Source organism: Mercenaria mercenaria, chromosome 16 (assembly GCF_021730395.1).
Source record: "Mercenaria mercenaria strain notata chromosome 16, MADL_Memer_1, whole genome shotgun sequence".
NCBI classification, from domain to species: domain Eukaryota; kingdom Metazoa; phylum Mollusca; class Bivalvia; order Venerida; family Veneridae; genus Mercenaria; species Mercenaria mercenaria.
Window position 1 is genome coordinate 735,205 of NC_069376.1, and position 20,891 is coordinate 756,095.

The window sequence follows — 20,891 nt, forward strand, 5'->3', positions numbered from 1 at the left end:
ATACCACCGAATGTGATGATAAGAGAAAAATGTTTTATAATGCATTGAACTGGTTTAGACAAGATAAGACAGAAGCAAATAGAGTGAATTTGGTAGCCAAACGTTCTGAGTAAAATGTTAAAAGAGAGTGCAGGAGTTATGAAGTCAAATATACCTTTAAATGTATTTGAACAATACTTTAAGTCGGTGAATAACCCAGACGACAAATTTTTCACACCTGATGATGATATTTTTCATTTTATAGAACGTTATGAGAACAATGAATTTCGTATTATGTTCGATGAACTGAATATGCCTTTTAATATAGACGAACTTCTTAAATCTGTTAACCAACTGAACTCCAATAAAAGTGGAGGTCCTGACTTGTACCTAAATGAGTTTTTCATTCACGGTAAAAATACTCTTTTGCCGTATATAGTGTTGCTATTCAATAAAATTTTTGAAAATGGATACTTTCCAGACAGTTGGTCGGAAGGGTTTGTTGTTCCCTTACATAAAAAAGGAACGATAAATGATGTGAACACTATAGGGGAATTACATTGCTTAGTTCACTTGGAAAATTATTTACTAGAGTTTTAAATAATCGTTTGTGTACATGGGCCGAACAATATGGAGTTTACATTGAAGCACAGGCTGGTTTTAGGTCAAAGATGGGTACAGCAGATAATGTTTTTGTTTTACATGGGCTCATAAATCATGTTATAAATACTGGAAAGCAATTATTTTGTGCTTTCATTGACTTTAGTAAAGCATTTGATTATGTTAATAGAGACTGTTTGTGGTCAAAATTAATCAAGTTAGGTATAAGAGGAAATATTCTGAATATAATGAGAGCAATGTATTCCAGTGTTAAATCAAGAGTTAAGTATATGAACCAGTTAAGTGATAGTTTCGAATGTCAATTAGGTGTAAGACAAGGGGAGTGTTTGTCTCCCTTTCTTTTTGCTATGTTTTTAAATGATATTGAAGATATGTATGCAACCAGTAATTTAGATGGTATTGATGTTGACACTTTTAAAATGTTCTTGATTTTATATGCAGACGATATTGTAATTTTTGCTAATAGTAGAAATGAGCTTCAAAACAGTCTTAACATGCTATATGATTATTGTAACAAATGGAAATTGTTAGTGAATGCATCCAAAACAAAGATACTTATATTTAGAAAAGGTGGTCGCCTACCAACAGATATTAGTTTTCACTATGGTGAACATAACATAGATATTGTTAACCGATTCGTATATCTTGGTGTTGTTTTTACAACAGCTGGTTGTTTTACAGACGCACAAAATACTCTAGCTGGTCAGGCTTTAAAAGCTATCTTTAAAATGAACAAATATTTATATAAATTCACCAATATATCTATTAAACATAAGTTAGAATTATTCGATAAGCTTGTGTTGCCTATTCTTAGTTATTGTTCGGAAGTATGGGGTTTTCATCACGGAAAAACGTTAGAGAGAGTACACTTACAATTCTGCAAACGATTGTTAGGTGTTAAGAAAACTGCTCAAAATGATTTTGTTTATGGTGAATTAGGCAGAATGCCTCTACAAAACTTAAGATATTTTAATATAATTAAATTCTGGATCAAGATATTACATACATCTGATCATAAATATATCAGAAAAGTTTATAACATGTTATATAATGATGCATTGCAAAATCCAAATAGAAAAAACTGGTGTTTACTGGTAAAAAATCTACTATGTGAGCTTGGTTTTATTGATGCATGGTTGTTCCAAACGGTGGGAAATGTTGATATATTCCTATGTAATGTTAAACAAAGAATTAAAGACCAATTCGTCCAAAATTGGCAAGGTAGATTGAATGAGTCGTCTAGAGCACTCTTCTATAGACATATTGCTAATTTTCAATTTCAACCATACTTATGTTCAGTTGTCATTAAGAAATTTTGTGTTAGTATGTCACGCTTACGTATGTCATCACATAGATTATCTATTGAAACTGGCAGATGGAATCAGCCAAGTATACCTGTTAATGATCGTAAATGTTCAGAGTGTGATGCTTTAGAGGATGAATATCATTTTGTGATACAATGTAGATTATACAATGATTTAAGGAGACAATTAATACCACCTTATTACTGGAGATCTCCCCATATGTACAAGTTCATAGAACTGATAAATTCAGAAAATGCAAGAACGGTTAAGCGTCTAGCGTGTTACATAGAAAAGGCATTTAAAATCAGATCGAATGCATCATACAATGCCAGACAATAATAATAAAATGTTGACATATATCACTGATGTATAGACTTATAAGGCTAGTTGAATGATATGTGCATTCCAAATATCTTGACAGAGCTTTAAATTATCAGTACATCGTATACATTTTTATTACACATTTTGGTTTGGTGCGTACCGTTTTTATTGTATATAAATGGAAATTACCATTAATACCTTATTTATCCCAGTACATTACGTTATAACAAGTGATGCAATATCATAAAATTATATATGTCATACTGCAAACTATGCAGCAATATAGTACATGATATTAGGGCTCGATTACATGCTGATCTATTTGTAACTTAGTTTTAAGTATTAATGTCCCATGCATGTTTCCGTATATGTGTAGGGGAAGCTTCTATACAACAACCATGTGATCGCAATCCACTTGTCAACCTTGTCAACTTTTTTTTCGGACAAGATAGACATTAAAGTGGACACCGACACATTATTCTTATCAATATCTTAGTATATTTAAATAGCAAATGTTCCAAAACATTATGATGCTCCAGTGGTCAACCTTGAGCTATCCAAGGAAGACAACAGTGGATGCACAATTTCATCGCTATTTATTAATGGGAATGACATTTATAATGCTAAAGTTTCTTTGTTGTTGTATAAAACCATTTCAAAATTAAATCGGCTGTGTAATTAGATAGATGTATAAAAATGCTATAATATATCCATGTAAGTGTATCATACCGGCAATGAAAGTAAATATTTTGTTGTACAGGGGAACAGAATTTCAAGTCTCAGTCTGCTCATTCCCTCCCTTTGTATAATAATTGTATCACTTGATTCGCTATTGATTTGTGATATTTAGTATGGTCATGTTCTATAAAAAAAATTGCAAGAATAACTATGCACGGTATATATATATATGTAAACGTATGATTTTATTAGTAATGACAAGTGCAATTTATAATATGGTTTAAGGGAAACTATACGTTTTCTGTTGAGCTGATTTTTATTAATGACAGTGCTAGCTTTGATATAACTTTCTGCTATTGTCTTCATTAGCCATTGCTATTTCGTATTTTGGAAATATTATTACAACTTTGTATTATATTGAACACTTCATGTGCAATTGTACGCCATATTATTATCATGTAAATGTTGCCTCATGGGTCTTATGACCTTCTGGTTGTTTATAAAATAAACTCTTGAAACTCTTTATTTTTATGAAATGTACAACGTGCAGTTTTTAATCTTCTTATTTAAAATTCCCATTTTTTTAAACAATAATTTATTACGCAAGGTCAATAAATCAACCTTTTAAAATCCCCCCCAAAAAAAAGTATAACTGACTATAGACTAAATATGTGTATTCTGAAGATTTAAACCCGGGAAATATTTGGTGTTTTTCCCTTTAATTTTCAAAACGAATGAAGTTAAACATATGCAGTTAATATTTGAACAATATATTAAATACCCATGACTGTTATTTGAATCCAAATTATATTAGCTTTAAAACTCACCTCTTATCGCCATAATATCATTTTTGCTGTCACAATCTGCAATGAACCGCATGCTATTATACAGAAAGCTGGCTGTATATCATCCGGATGTATCAGTGTGTCACCAGGGGGTGCACTGCACAGTTAAGACACGAGCATTACCAACTTTTAGTAACATCGATCTATTGGAAAATCGATAAATTGGCCTATATAAACAAAGAAGGAAAAAATCACTTAAACTTCAATAGAAAAAGTTCTATTTGGAAATCAAAAATTCGATACCCCACAAATTAAAGTTTAATTTATTCCGGATATTATGAATGTTTTTTTTAAAAAATATTTTAAATTTTTGGGTTTGGGTCCTTTTTGACTTTAAATAGACCCACCTCAGTTCATATGGCCCTGTAGGAAAACGGATAAAAAAACTGACTTTTTCAAATATAACAGATAAAATGAGATATTTTCCGCAAAAAATCAAAAATTCGATACCCCAAAAAAATGTAGAAAAAATATTAAATTTTCGTTATGTGTAATTTGTTTTAAATTTTATAATGGTTTGTTTGGTCCTTTTTGCATTTTAGTGTGTACAGGGAACATTTCTTAAAAAATTCCGGCATTTTTCGCCGTTATCCGTAAGTACTCGGAAGCTGTTACGGAAAATATTGTCGTCTGCTAGTCTGACTTTGGCGGTACAAATTGTTATAGATTGTAGGCAACTTCACATTGACAAAAAAAAAGAAGATTGTAATTAGAGAATTGAAACAAATTAATTGTTGAATCAGAAACGCCGAAACCTAGATCCGCTGTCGTTAAAATAACACTATGGAGGATTTAGTTTTTAATTCGCAATTATAAATATACAAATGCTTTTAATTTTCATCGCAAAATATACTTAAAGCAACTAATTCTCATGTGTTTCCGAAAAAATATAGTCTGTCAGAAACTGAGTTTCAAAGCATTCTTAAGAAATATAACGATGATTAATTTTTTAAATTTTTCCAAAATACCTATATTATTTTTTGCCGAACGATCTGGAGACATTTTTTTTTGCCGTCGCGGTCGGGTTCGATCTCCGACGCGGTCATCTTTTTTTCTTCATATGGGATTTTTTAATAATTTTTAAACAAAAAAAAAAAAAAAAAAAAAAAAAAAAAAAAAAGGAAAAAAAGTCATTTTCTATTATTCATAATATGACCAAATTTTAATTTGAAAGATAGCTTGATGAACTGATAATTCTGTTCTTTCCGAATTCTTTGTATATATTATTCTGTATTCTTAAATTAATGCATGTTTTTGGAAAATCTTTAATCATTCTTTTTTAAAAAATTGCGATATCTATTATTTGATTTAATTGAAACCAAATATCTTAAAATTACCCTTTGATTTTTATTGTGTATTACAATATTGCTTAGGGGTAAAAATATCCGGTCAGTGTTGTTTCAAGGCGGGTCATAAAAGATATGTTACCACACTTATTATAAGTGAGAGGTATTTTTTTGTTTTATGGTTTTTGCGTTGTAATATGTTTTTCACTTTCTTCTGTTTTTTATATAGTCTTTTCCCTTTCTTTCATGAAATTTGTTTTTTACGATTTTTACCCTTATTTCATAAATCGTATGACAGTAGGAAGAATCAGTACAAATTTAGAATTCACATCGTTAATAGGGTTGTTCCGAAAATTATTATTGAGTAAAGAACCTGGCCCAAATTTCACGAAAATCTTAAGTTATTAATTAGTTTAAGTCTGCTATTCTAAAATTGAGATATTGATGAAGTTATTGTTATTAAATGTTGTTTTTTTTCTGTAACAATATATTTATAGTTAAAAGGGTATACTATGGTAGTAGTATTTTTCAGCAGTACTTATTCATGTCACGCAAATATGATATTTCTATTTAGGCACGAAATAAGAAACTAAATCCTTACCATGCTAAATTACAATAATGAACTTGTCTATTTTTTCATTTTGGAAAATTACTATTAATTATGAAAAGGGTACATACCAAAAAGTTTCTGGCTTGAATGGCAGACAGTGCAGATCATGATCAGTCTGCCGGATGTGCATGCTGATCATGGTCTACACTGATTTCAAAGGAAGAACCAATCGTGTTCAGCATGGTAAGGGTTAAGTTTTTTAGTTTTATTTCTATATTTTTTTTTCTTTAAAGCGAACCGGCTTCCAGATCGTTCGAAAATAAAATACTTTTTAGATGTCTTGAAAAAAAAAATGCTATATTTTTCTTATGAAGGCTTCAAAACTTAATTACTGACAAACTTTATGTATAGAAATACATGAGAATTTGCTGCTTTTATTTCCTTTTGCGATGAAAATCGAAAAACGTTAGTGGTTTAGAATTTTGAAAATATTTTAGAATAAAAGGCTCATATTCAATTTGTTCATAATTATGTGAAGAAAGCGCGTATAGAGCAAAGAGCAAATAAAAATAAATTGTAATTTATACTTCTTTGTATAGAGAAAGTATATACGATGTTTAGATAACATATTCATATTCTTGAATATTTATTTTATTTACAGACAGTTTCTTGTGCGTAAATATTTCTTTTCTGTACATAGATTACGTTTAGCATGATGTTTAAATGTATTAAAAAGAAAGTAAATCTATGTGTTCGATGTATAAAATGTAAACGATTTCTAAATATTTTAGATAAACATATTCATATTCTTAAATATTACTTTTATTTGACAATTTATAAAGTATTATATAATTTTTCGACTTCCGTATTTATAAAAACAAAGCTTAATCAACTTCATTTTGAAACAAAAAATATTATAATTGCTTAAATTTAGCAAGGATATCCCAAAATCTGATCTGATTTCCACTTTAATAATTACCAAAACTTCATTCAATTCAAGTACATCGTTTAGCAAACCGCCCGCCTGTAAATGCATCAGATGTAACAAGTTTATTTACAAATAAGCATGAGATAATGCCCAAAAGATGTTAATAATCGATTTTCCCCCGTTTTTACTACAACAACAACAATTAGTACGGAAAATCAACGAATCCGTCCGATAGCGATGATATCGGATTATTGGTTTTATTGATTTTTATGATAGGTAGATCTGTCCCGCTTTATCGTTTCAAGATGTTACAAAAAGTTGGTAATGGCTATCCTAAAAAAAAAAATATTCTAAGTGGCTTTCCATTCCATACTTTACAAGTTAAAAAAAAAAGGTTGTTTTTTATGTTATAAAGGAAAATACTTAATTAAAATTGTTTGTGTTTTATTGTTTGAACGCCCACTTTCTTTGCTATGAACAAAAATTCGAATATTCGCCACACGATCAGATTTTTAAATAAATGCTAGGACGGCCTACATGCCCGTGTGGCTACGGTCGGTGACTTTACTTGCCTCTCGACGATATAGGTTTCTAAATCTCGGTGTGGAGTAGAATTCTTTCATGTGAGGAAAACATTAAGTTCACTTGTTGGATGTGCGGGGTCTACAAGGTGTCCACTTTTTTCAAAAAAAATTTTTGTATAACTTCGAAATAAGAAATCCAATATTATTTTAAAAAATTTCAGAGTCGAAAACTAGCATAGTCGGGGAAACAGATGAACAAGATAGTGCTAGCTTTTTTTCGAATTTTTTTTCTTGTATTACCCGTTTGAAAACATATTGTTAAGAAGTTCAAACAATGAAAAAAGAAGCTAAAACGCGAGTTTTTTATTTAAACTGAATTATTTTTTTCAAAAGAAAATATGTTGAACTACTCAGTTTTTGGTGTTATTCAAAGATAATCTACATTTACCGTATTATTAAAATATTTTGTAGCTAGATTTATATTTTCCCCGGGGTTTGTTCGTTTATCAAGGTAAATATATACGAGAAATCGAAAGCACTTACAACCAAGCAGAACAGCAAATTTTGGGAGAATATTTTTGGGCGTTAGTATTTGGTGACACGTTTCCTATCCCTGTCAAACGTCAGCAACGTAAACGTAAAATGCTGTGATGTAATACGCCCTTTAGCTGGGTTCACTATTTGACAACGTTAGCTACATTGATACTTGTGGCGACACTACTTAACCATCCTAAAATTACGGGGAAAAAATGATGAAGCATTTCAATACAACTTGGCGTTAGCGTAGAAATCTTGCTGTCTTTAAAATATCTGCTTTCGTCATTGTTTGAAAGAAAAGTAGCAAATAATAATTAGTTTTAGATATTTTTTGTTTCTTTTTTTCTTTTTTTTTTTGCCTGGTAAGTGATCCATCTAACCATATAGAGATTTTCAAACACATTTGCTCAGTACAAAGATGATACTGGAAAAGTACTTATAGCACGGATTGGCGCTGCGCAAGCAGCAATTTGCACGTGGTTTCGTGATTTTCCAGAATTATGAAAAAATTTCACATTCCTTTTTTCACGCAATTCTTGACATTGAGAGTGGAATACATCTGATAATCTCACAGTGGAATACATCTGATAATCTCACAGTGGAATATATCTGATAATCTCACAGTGGAATACATCTGATAATCTCACAGTGGAATACATCTAATAATCTCACAGTGGAATATATCTGATAATCTCAAAGTGGAATACATCTTATAATCTCACAGTGGAATACATATGATAATCTCAAAGTGGAATACATCTGCAATCTCACAGTGGAATACATCTTATAATCTCAAAGTGGAATACATCTGATAATCCCCACAGTGAAATACATCTATAATCTCAAATTTAGAATACATCTGATAATCTACAGTGGAATACATCTGATAATCTCACAGTGGAATTATCTGATAATCTCACAGTGGAATACATCTGATAATCTCACAGTGGAAACATCTAATAATCTACAGTGGAATATATCTGATAATCTCAAAGTGAATAATCTTATAATCTCACAGTGGAATACATATGATAATCTCACAGTGGAATACATATGATAATCTCAAAGTGGAATACATCTGATAATCTCACTTTGGAACATATCTGATTATCTCACAGTGGAATACATTTGATAATCTTACAGTGAAACATATCTGATAATCTCAAAGTAGAATACATCTGATAATCTCACAGTGGAATACATCTGATAATCTCACAGTGGAATACATTTGATAATCTTACAGTGAAACATATCTGATAATCTCAAAGTAGAATACATCTGATAATCTCACAGTGGAATACATCTGATAATCTCACAGTGGAATACATCTAATAATCTCACAGTGGAATACATATGATAATCTCAAAGTGAAATACATCTGATAATCTCACAGTGGAATATGTCTGATAACCTCACAGTGGAATATATAACATCTTTTTTATTTATTTAGAATATTGTCAATTTCTACTATATCTGTTTTGCAACAATCTTAAAACGGTTTGTTAGTGTTAGAACATTACAAATAATAATCATATGCTTCGTTTGTTTTCTTCCGAAATCTGATCTTCAAATGTTTTAGGTTATTATCCGATTGCTAATCAACACAGAGAATATTGGTAGATTAGAAGCTGAATTCGCGTCTAGTGACGTTTTTTCTGGGAGAGTTCGAGATTATCTTCTGGACGATTATTGAGTTCGGACATATGTCGGATCACGTGACCGGAAAAGCGCTATTATTTATTTTGTGTATGGAAAACGACAAGTATGAGTGGATTCGTGAAAAGGATACACAAAGGATGCACAAGCCCACACCACAGTTTCTTAGACTTAACCATATAGGAAAGTTTTCCTTTTTTCATGAACGAACGAAAATAACATCAGTAAATCAACTAAAACATTGAGCTGTCGAAACATACTCATTTCAAAACAGTCTTTCGAATTCAAAACTTTGCAAAATCCACTCGGTATCAGTCATTACACATATCACGGTTATGTAATCATTACTTTTTGCGCTAGAAAAGTGGTGTTACCTCTAAAATGATATAAAAAAGTAAGATTTTCCTGTATACTTGACTTTTTTGGTAGTTTCATTACATGGTCAACTTTAAAACTGTATTGTGGGTTTAACGTCACACTGACAAAAATATACGTCCTATGACGACTTTTCTAGGTACTGACGCTGGAGGGATCCCGAAGTGTCTCTCAAAAACATTATTTCATTACTGGGTAGAACTACTGACCTTCAGCATGCAAGCTGGATGGCAATTCTCACTTTTAAAAAATCAACGCCCAGAGCGAGGCTCGACCCACAGCAGTGATAGGCATCTGAATCGATGACAACCTTTTTTCTCTTTAAATGCTGTCAATGACGGCCTTTTCTAAAGTCATCTATTCTTGTCACATTTCTTAAATTGTAGCTGTGGTAATACAAATCAACGCCTTTTAGAATCTCCTAAACAGATCTTCAAAGTAATAAAGTGTGTATTGTTCATGTTTTACTCTTTTGTTCCAGTATCTATATATAAATATAGATGTATTCCATTTCATCACAATATCATAAATCAAACAAAAACATACCGAAGTCATAGTTCCAATATCAAAACATCTTTCTGGGCGTCTTAAATTTCGGAGCCGGAAAAACAGTGATTTTCCAAACTTCGTTAGGTAGGACCAGCCTTCTGTGACTTCTGATGTTTTTGAATATTTCCGTTTCTAGCACTTTTCGCTCTGTTTCCTTGTCCTGTTCAAGTGTTCGGTTTTCATCCAGGCGAGCTGTTGTATTGAGCGTAAACTTTCCTTGCGAGAAGAACATACGTTTGTTCATCTGTAAAAGATGACAGAAATAAATCTTTAAAATAAAACGTACTGTATTCCTCAAGAGTATTCTTTCTATTTATAATATCACGCAAACAAAATATTGGTAATGTCTGCAAGCTCGATCTGCGGACTGGTAGGAAAATGTCCTCAAACTGCCTCGATAGCCGCGTGGTAGAGCGTCCGCTTCGAGTGCGGGAGGTCGTGGGTTCGATCTCTGGCCACGTAATTCCAAAAACGTGAAAAATGGTGCAAGTGGCCGCCTTGCTTGGCGCTCAGCATTAAAAGGGAAACTGGTCTCCCCTCCCATACCCTGGCGATGGATTTCATTAGGAATGACATGTCAAAAGTGATTAATATAAGCTGCAGAACTTGCTTCACAATCGACCTAAAATAAATTATGTTTAAACGAAAAATATCCTAGACAATTTAGCAGACGACAATATGTATATATCAAATAATAGCTCATCACTTTTAATGCATGTTGGAAAGTTGGTACATATACATGTATACAAACAACAGCCTACATGCTCGCAACCAACGGTCATTAGTAGTCTTCTCCGCATGATTCTAGTTTTTTATTTACCTTTACAGTGAAATCATTTAATTCCGTGGAGTTGAAAAGTTTAACTCTACTTGTTTATGGCCTAAACGGCTTTTTCTTACTTATTCATTGATGGATCCCAAATTTTGGACATAAAATAAATAGGAACATTGCTTGTTTGTTAGGATTTAATACTGTTGGTTTCTCTATCACAAAATGCACGAAATGTCTTCACACACGAATATAAATGACTGTATAGTAATGCCTACAAGATAAGCGCGGAAGAACTATATTTCAACAAAACATTCTACGAAGGAAAACTTGTCTGGATGTTTAGGCTTAAGACTGGAGGTCACCGGTTCTATCCTCTAAACCTCTATTCGCCCAAAGAGGCAAATTTTTTTTCTTATTTAAAAGACAGCCAGTCTGGTTATTTTTAATCTGCTGCCATATCTTTTTGATTGGTAGAATGAAATAAAGGCGATACAATATTAAAACCTTTACAACTATTTACCCCAAACATGTCTATTTGTAAACTAGAAAGTCGCGACTGGGATAGCGCGAAACTACTTCTAGATTTCTGTGTTTACAATGTAAATATTACATTTTGTTTCACACAATTAAATCAGTATATAGCTTAGTGTTCAGTTTATTGTTACCTCTACTAAATCTTTCCTTCAAATATCTTGGGTGCCCGGAACTTTCTGGCTATGACAAATAATCTCAGGGTTCGTGGGCGTCATAAAGATAGGACCAACATTGGGAGCGGAAGAGATCTGCAATTTTAATAACGATATAATGCGCGTAAATTTGATGTCTGAAGAAAATCATTAATTACACGTATTTCTACACGGAAGAAATGATTATGGCGGCAATAATTTCGTTGATAACAGTACGAGAAAAATAACATGAATTTTCAGGGAAAAGTAGAGCGAATATTTTACATATATAATCGTCTGCCAATTATCATTAGTAAGAATAGGTGTTATTAATTCAGTGATATTTATTAGATCTATATACCTTCTGAATGAGTTACATAAGGTCTTAGAAAAATTCTTTGTTTCCGGTAACATGCTGAAAAAAAATTAGGGTAGGTAGGTCGGAATTTTTTTTTTTTTTGGAATTTTTTTTTATTAAGGGGGACTTTTCGGAAATTATTTTTTGTCAAGAAATGATTACAAATAAGGGGGGGTTATGCCTTTAGAGCATCAGTAAGTTGATTCTAACATCACTGGTATGTTTAAAACATAAAAAGTGCAGTTTTGCATCTTTTTGTTAAAAAGTTGAAAAAAAATTCTCCAAGGCCAAAAAAACATTTAGGGCCGGGCCAAAAAATTTTGGGTAGGTCGGGATACCGGAAACAAACAATTTTTTTTTACGCCTAAGCAGAAACTATCAAATGATGAAACTGTGATAAAACTTGATAAAACGTGAAATAAAAAATGTTTGTTTAACATGTTTTATAAGTAGATCTATCACTGTGTGACTCTAACTAGATCTATGAGGGTCACATCGACTGAAAAGAAGTCTTTTTCGCCCTGGTAATCCAATGTTGAATAGAGACATTGGTTGGAGAAAAATACGTGCAACGTTCTATTAACTTCTCTAATGTGACGTAGGAACTGTCGTTTATAAGATAATATGAAGGAACGGACAAGCAGACTGACAGATCTACGATTTGCTCCAGAGAAAATTTAGCTATTATATACCACGGTAAATACGTATAAATCAACTTTTCGTTGGAAATGACAAAAATATCCTAAAACCAAGCCGCATTTAGAAACTTTCTACAAACTGAACATGCTGAATATGGTTTTTATTTCTAAAAGCGGGACTTAAAGTAACGTGTTAAAAAGAAAATGGCCAAAAGTATGGACAGTTGAAGAAGAAGCATTTGCATTTGTAATTAGGTATACCGCATGGAAAGACACTTTAAGCTTACAGAAAAGCGAGACTATTTCAAAAATTGGCGTATAAAAACACTTAGTGTGTGGTTCTGTACAGCTGTGTGACCATTTCTCCTTTCTTGTCCGATTTCACTTTGCTGCATAGCAAAAGAAAATGTTTCCATAAAACATTCCGGACTTTTACGCTAAAAGGGTTTTGTTTCCAAGTAAAACCTTTCAAATGTTTCCCAAAACCAAATTATATTTATGCTTTTATTTATACTTTACCTGATACGTTCTATCGAACTTGAATATGCATCCTCAATGACGTCAGCATACCTCAATCACATCAGCATACCTCAATCACATCAGCATACCTCAATCACGTCAGCATACGTCAATCACGTCAGCATACCTCAAGCCGGCGTTCTCCGCGTCTTTGTGTAAAAATTACCGCCTTGTCCAACTTCAGCTTTACGACCAATTTTTCCTGCAGTCTAAAAAAAAGAAATTCCCTCCGGTAATTTTATTTCAAGAATGTGCCATAGACCCTGGTAGGCCTGCCTACCACCTGCGTTTTTTCTTTAATAACATTTTATTTGAAAAAAAAACATGTAGATCTATTTTCATTCGAATGTGCGTGCTATATATCGTCTGCTGTCCATATGCATTGGCCTGGTACTCATTAATCATATTAAGGTAGTTCTGCACGTTTGATAAACCGGAAGTGATGGCGTAACGTCATTTATCCGGAAACGTAGAATAAAGCCTGGATTCGGCGTACGGAAATGAAAATCATTTCATGAATTAGCTTGAAAAGTGCGGTTCACTTTAATCATGTTCAAAAATATCTCAAAAATAGCACACGGACCCTATCATTTTATTTCACCATTTATAGGCCATAAAGTTTATTTTTAACTGTGAGACGTTTCGAATATCTACATTGTAGAAAAAATTTTATATGCGAAAACGTTATGAAAGTTGTGATTTTCCAATAGACTCCCATCATAAAGAACTGCGTGAGGTTCAAATCGATCTAGTAAAAAATCAAGCACATGCCCTATCATTTTTATTGCTGAATTTTTCTAAGTATAAATTTGAACTTTTATAAAAAACATGGTTTAATCAAATTCTACATTGTAGAAATTGAAGTTTTTGGGCATATTATGAACATCAGAACAAGAATTTTGTTTTTTAAAATATTTTTAAAAATCCAAATCAAGAAAAAAAGTGACCGCGTTGGGGACCGAACCTCGAACCGCCCCGGCAATAAAGACATGTTCCCCTCTTCGTAACAAATAGCGCTATAGCTGAGATAATAAAAAACTTCAAAACATAGATATTTATAATCGAGACAATTGACTGGAATAATTTAAGCGTGCCGAACGCTTTCGATTTTCATGTAGAAAGTAGTAAAAAAAAGCAAGTTCTCATGTATTTCATTAACATTAAGTTTTTCAGTAATTAACTTTTATAGCTTTCTTAAGAATATAGCATTTATTTCAAGATATCTGAAAAAAAAAAATGTTTTTGTTGTTGTTGTCGAACGATCTGGAGGCCAGTCGTTTTTTTTTCGACAAGATTTTTCAGCCTTTTTCGTTCATTTACGCGATATTTATACAAAATGTACCCTAGATTAATTAAATAACCGATATCGGATATGGTTAACCTGTTGAACGTTGGTGTAGTGGGGAAGCTCTTTATGCACGTTACCATGGTTTCGAATTCACTTTAAGACCATGTTTTTATTTCAGGTAATTTTGTTTAAATTTTGTCAATATTATTTTATCGCACTTTATTTACGTCCATATCAATTTTAATGACGCAAGCACCTTGAATAGACCGTTGAATGAATGAACACTTGTCCCGGTCTGAAGATTATAGTTGACATTTTGTAGACGGTTTACTGACATGTTCAGGAAGAATGTTAAATGGTTGGGTGTTTCTTTCAATAATTATAATAACAATAAATTATGATAAGTGAGACAATTTTCATAACTATTAAGTTTTAAAGATAAGAAAGAACAATTAATATGGTCAGACAGAGAACTCGAACCTACCCTTAGATAAGTAGCCGCACACTTTTCAGTAAATCTGCACATGCGACAGCGGCAAGGGCTACATAAGGGGCCACACCTTTAGACAAGTTCAGCGCTTTAAAAACTCACCATTTTCAAAGAACTGTTACGTAGATCTCCCCTTTGTGTAAATGTATTAGCAATGTCCAGTGCTGAAATTTCAATAGAATAGCTGAAGGTAATTTTTAGCAATTGTTTATTTTTATTGTTTACAAATGGTATTTATTTCTAAAGGGGGACAACTTTTGAAAAACATTTTAGGTATCCATCGTAAAAGGACACTATGCAGAAAAATGCAACAGTGAGATAAATTGTTGGCATGGATATGTTGTTTGTGTGTTTTGAAGATACACTCCAAAACTTTAAGCAATGTTTTTTAATAGCTTTTTTTCAATAGGTGTCTTGTCATTTAGGTCCAGACACCGAAAACTAATTTACGGAAATATACGGAAATATACGGAATATTCACGAGTGCCAGGTAAATAGTTACGGACAATATATGCACGTGCTATATATGCCGACGTCTGCTGTAAATCATCCGACGAAGTAATTGAATTACACACAGAACGTAAACACGGCTTTATATAGCAAAACTAGGATTTACAAATCCTGTCTCAATATACTTACTAGAATCATTTGTTGTGCACACGAGTTCAACACGGTCAAATTGAGATTTAAGGCAAAAATTGTATGTTGCTTTCGTACTCATGTAAGTCATTATTTTACACAGTGGCATCAACATTTTGACATTTGAAAATGCATCTTGCATACTTATATGCCCATATCTCTATATCAAACTAGTGTAGTTACATGTGACCTTCTGCATAAGTCTGCAATATTTATCTTGTTTTTGGACATGCTGTAGTGTGACATGCAGCATTCGATGCATTGGCAGGTGGTAAACTTACATCGTGCATTATGCATGCATTTGTGTTGTATATTTGCAAACGATAAGAAATAAATTGGTTCCTGCATTGTGTGGATGAAACATTTTAACTTTGGCGAATGCGCTTACGTATTGCGATTTTTTCTACCTTTGCACTTCACATGTCGCTGTTGAGCGCAAATAACCAATCTGCGCTATTTACCAAACGCGCAGCGCATATAACAAATTTTTGTACGTTGGTTATATGCGCAACGATTTACCAATCGTTGCGCACGATAAATTTAACCTGCGCGATTACCAAATGCGCAGCGCAAATACCAAATGTAACTTTATATATCAGAAATTTGCATTTCGTGTTTGATAAATCATGCAGTTGGTCAATTTATTAATAAATATAAAATGTCAAATGCTGAATACTGGTACTTAAATTATTGTGTCATAAATTTTTTCTACATCAGTAAATTCACGGCAGCGGTCACCAGGGTTTTATACCTCCGTCTTATACAAGATGCAATAAAACCCAAAACATGCGTGAAGGTGTGATTCCTCCAGGGTTGCACACGTCGTTCCTCTAGTATGTTTTATAATTTTCTACTTCACCCGAGAACACACTTAGCAAAATATCGTTTTTTTTATATTTAAATATCTTGAAAAATTTCACAATAATATTCTTTTTACCAACGGAAGCATATCTCTCAACATGTCTAAGATAAAAGATGAAATAAAAAAGTCACAGAATTAAAAGAAAATTCTTACAGATCTTATCTATATTATTATTATATAGTACAAAATCGATTGAATAAAGAGTATGCCTAATTTTCATCAAAACGTTAACGAAATTTTATATTTTTTTGCTGCACAAGATATGTGTTCGGTGCCCTGCGCTAAATGAAAATTGGAAATTACTCTGATAACTTTTAAAATCATATTATATTTACTTTAAGTTAGATTTACGATTACGACTAAAATATGTTTTTTACAAATCTAAATGGATCTATATGTTACACCTGTAACTTGCGTGGGAGGGCGGTCCCTGCGCTAATAGCAAGTTTGAAAAATTTTTACTGTATTTCAAATATATTTCATTCATAAAACATACTATTTTTGTAACTTTCAAATGAATACTGTAAAAGAATGACTAGAAAAAGAGGGGATTTCTGTCATAACGAGAACGAAATATTACATTTTTTATCTGCGCAAGATGTGTGTCTGCGCTAAAAATATATTCTGGAAATTACTCTAATAACTTGAATATCTTTTAAAATCACATTTAAATTTTACTTTGATTACGATTACAGACTAAAACTATAGTTTTTTTACAAATCTAAATGGATCTATAATGTTACACCTGTAACTTGCGCGGGAGGTCGGTCCTGCGCTAATAGCAAAGTTTTGAAATTACACTGTATTTCAAATATATTTCATTTATAAAACATACTATTTATGTAACTTTCAAATGAATACTGTAAAAATGAATAGAAAAAGAGTGATTTCTGTCATAACGGGAACGAAATTTTACATTTGTTATCTGCGCAGATGTATGTCCTGCGCTAATAGTACATCTGCAAATTACTCCGATTACTTGAAATCTCTGATAAACTATGCTAAACTTAAACTCTGTTGTATGATTACAGACTAAAATTGTAGCTTTTGCAAAGACGAATGTAATGTTAAATTTGTACCATGCACGGGATGTCACAGCAAATCCTGAAATGACACCGATATTTCAAATATATTTCATATCTATGCAACGTTTCTTTCTTTTTTTTTTCTTTTTTTTTTTTTTTTTGGTAAAAAGAGTTTTAAGAAATAAATAAATAAATAAATACAAAAAATGATTTCTGTCATAAAGAGAACGAAATATTACATTTGTTATCTGCGCATGATGCTTATCCTGCGCTATTACTTCGATCAAAGCAACAAAGGAAATGCTAAAATGTATACTATATGTTTACAAATGTCAATTCTATATTTTTGATGTTCATTTACAAAGCTAATAAAAGATATGTTTTGTTTTTCTTCTGTTTATCAAGAGTTTATAGCCAACAAATGTTTATTGTAGATTACGTCACCCAATTTAAAAAAAAAAAAAAAAAAAAAAAAACATTGGAAAATTAATTTATCCCTTAATGTGAAATATAACACTGATTGAATCACAAGTTCACGATTAATCAACTATATACGCAAAGGAAATGCATATTTTTCTTTCCATAATTTTAATGTTAAAACACGTGTAGGCCGACCAACTAACGAGTAGCAAAGGCGGAACAATCGTGTCCAGCATGATATGGTAAATGTTTTGGCAATTTTAGTCTTTTATGTAAGTCTCCTTATGTTCATATACGGTAAAAAAATGACTGCGTGTGATCGAATGAAGTAAAAATACTTTAGTTATAAAAAGAATAGAGAGCGATGTGGCTATCCGAAGGAAATCCACCTTCACGCATGTTTGAGTTTTATTGCATATTGTATCATACTGCAGATATTGAAACTGGTGACCGACTCCCATGAATTTACTGATGTTGAAATACATTTATGACACATTTTAAAACCAAGATTTTGCATATCAGTCTGTAATTGTTAAACAATGTAAAAGTTAGCACGGTTTATAGCAGTTATTCATATTTTCAAAAGTAATTTCCAGATTTTCTATTAGCGCAGGACACATCTTGCTCAGCAACAAAAATTCGTTCACGTTCTGGCGAAAATTTTTATTTTGTACTACAAAAAATTAAAAAATATCAATACGATCTGTAAGAAATGATCAATATATATGAATATCGGTGTCATTTCAGGATTTGATATTAACGCTGGATCGACATCCCGCACAGGTTTCGGCGTTTAAAGTTAAAAAAAACAAAAATAAAAATAAATAAAAAAAACTTGTGTTTTTAATTAAACTTTGGATATTTTGTATCTTTTAAAAATTTTTTAACACCTATGACAAATGACTCTTAATACCGTCTTCAACAGAAAATTTTTTAGTCCATAAACTATCAGGGACGTGAGCATCTAATTGAAATTACCGCATAATTACGCTCATTTACTTAAAAAAAAAATGTTTTTCTTGTTCTTTACAAATTAAGCAGTCAATTCACACCTTTACGCGTGCCTGATCACCGTCAGTTTTAAACAGTTTCATGTAGGCCTACAAGTCAAACCCTCTAATGATATTCAATTTTATCGGGAGATATCATCCATATGTTAAAAGCGCAGACTCATTTACCAAACGCGCAAGACAGTTACCCTGCGCATATAAGAAATATATATGGTTGCCCGATTAACAAATCGTGGCGCAGATAACAAATTGGTTATTTGCGCTGCGCGATTTACCAAATGCGCAGAATGGCTATATGCGCGTAACATCGCTAAGCCGAATACAACATAGCATAACGCAGCATGCAATGTAGCATGTCACGTTCTCGCACCAGAGGGCGCTTCGTGCTCAGGAGCTTCCGCTAAACCACGGAAAAATACGACACTGCGTATCGTGGCTACGTGTACGGTAACCGGACCTTTAACCTGTTTGATTTGGCGAGGCGTCCATTAATCAAGTTTGAAAAGTTCGGTGTATCATCAAGCCTGTACACATGTTATTTTATTGCATAAAATAAAGATTCTTGTATGTTATAAGTCTTATACCGTTCTCTAAAAGTAGATTTAAAAGCTATAAGATCCATCAACTTTTTTTTTTCATCATTGAAAGCCGCCCTTTAAATTGTTAATCATGTTATATATCTGTATTTCGCGATCTATAAATAGTTTTTACATCATGGTGTAGTGGATGCAATGCCGGATGCAATGCCCGCTGCAATGCCCGCCTTGTAAACTATATATTGTGAGTTCGAACCGAGCTGACGACTCATTTTTTTTTTAGTTTTTTTCCCGGTTTCTTTTTAGTTCTAAAACAAGATAAACATGATGGAAAATGAACATAAGGATTAAACATCTGGTAATGAACTATTGAAGGCTTGTCGGCGTTTGTCACATCTAAAAAGAGCAAAGATTTAGTTATTTGGTTCACATTACAGGTATACATTAACATTAACTTAGGTTTGTAAATGATTAATATTAAATATGAAACCGTCATTAAAATGTACATGTATAGTCTATTGTCTCAAAAATTGAAAGGTCTTGATGATAAATGGGCTATATATGGAATGGAAATGCTTGTGTCTACATACAATTTCTCTCTATACATAAATCAATGGCCTCATAACATTGTATGTTCGAGACCCACTCGGATCGTCATATGAGGTAGCCGTCCAGATTACCTACGACTGGTAAGCGACCGTCCGTGCTCGAGATATTGCCTGGCGGGGCACCTGCAGTGTGGTATTCCCCACCACTAGAAAGAAGTTGTCATGTGGCATTAAAATAAGTTTAGTGATTTTACGGGACAGGGGGAGGGGAGTAATCATTTTGAAACTATTCAAGCTAGGGTCTTTAACTCTGTAAATTTCTTTTTTTACTATTTATCAGTGTGTAAGGAGTCTTGTTATTATTTATTCAACAAATGAAAAATTATGTAAAAGTACAGCGACGGGATATGATTCAAGAATGTTATGACTTCAGCGGAGTGTTAAATTAGTTGAAAAATAACTAGAGTACAATAAGGGAGATAATTCAAAACTAATAAGAGATTAGTTCTTACGCTTTGTACTTCCTCACTTACTTTCTTGAATGCCCTTTAGATGTCGAAAGTATTAAACGGGAAACAAGGACAAAATTCACACATTATTCAAGAGAGTTCTGGTTCTCGTGGTTAGACTTTCCATCATTACATGTACTTTCTTTAGATTCCCTATATTTGTTGCAAATTAAGACAAAACAGCTAATATGTATGAAGTTTCTAAAACTATTTAAGACGAATTTTATGGTTTTTGAGGTAACATTATCTGACGGACTGGAATTCGATATCTCCTTCCCGCTTTTCATTGAAGCAGTCTGAAAAACAGTTATATCCCCCACCGCTGCTATGGGTAGGGAAAAGGTTGATAGTATTGAATATCAAGCATATTTTATAATAACCTTGACCTTGAACATGAATGGTTGACCCATGGGTTTTGCGAATTATATCAATAAGGTGAACCCTTGGCTAAATTGCAAG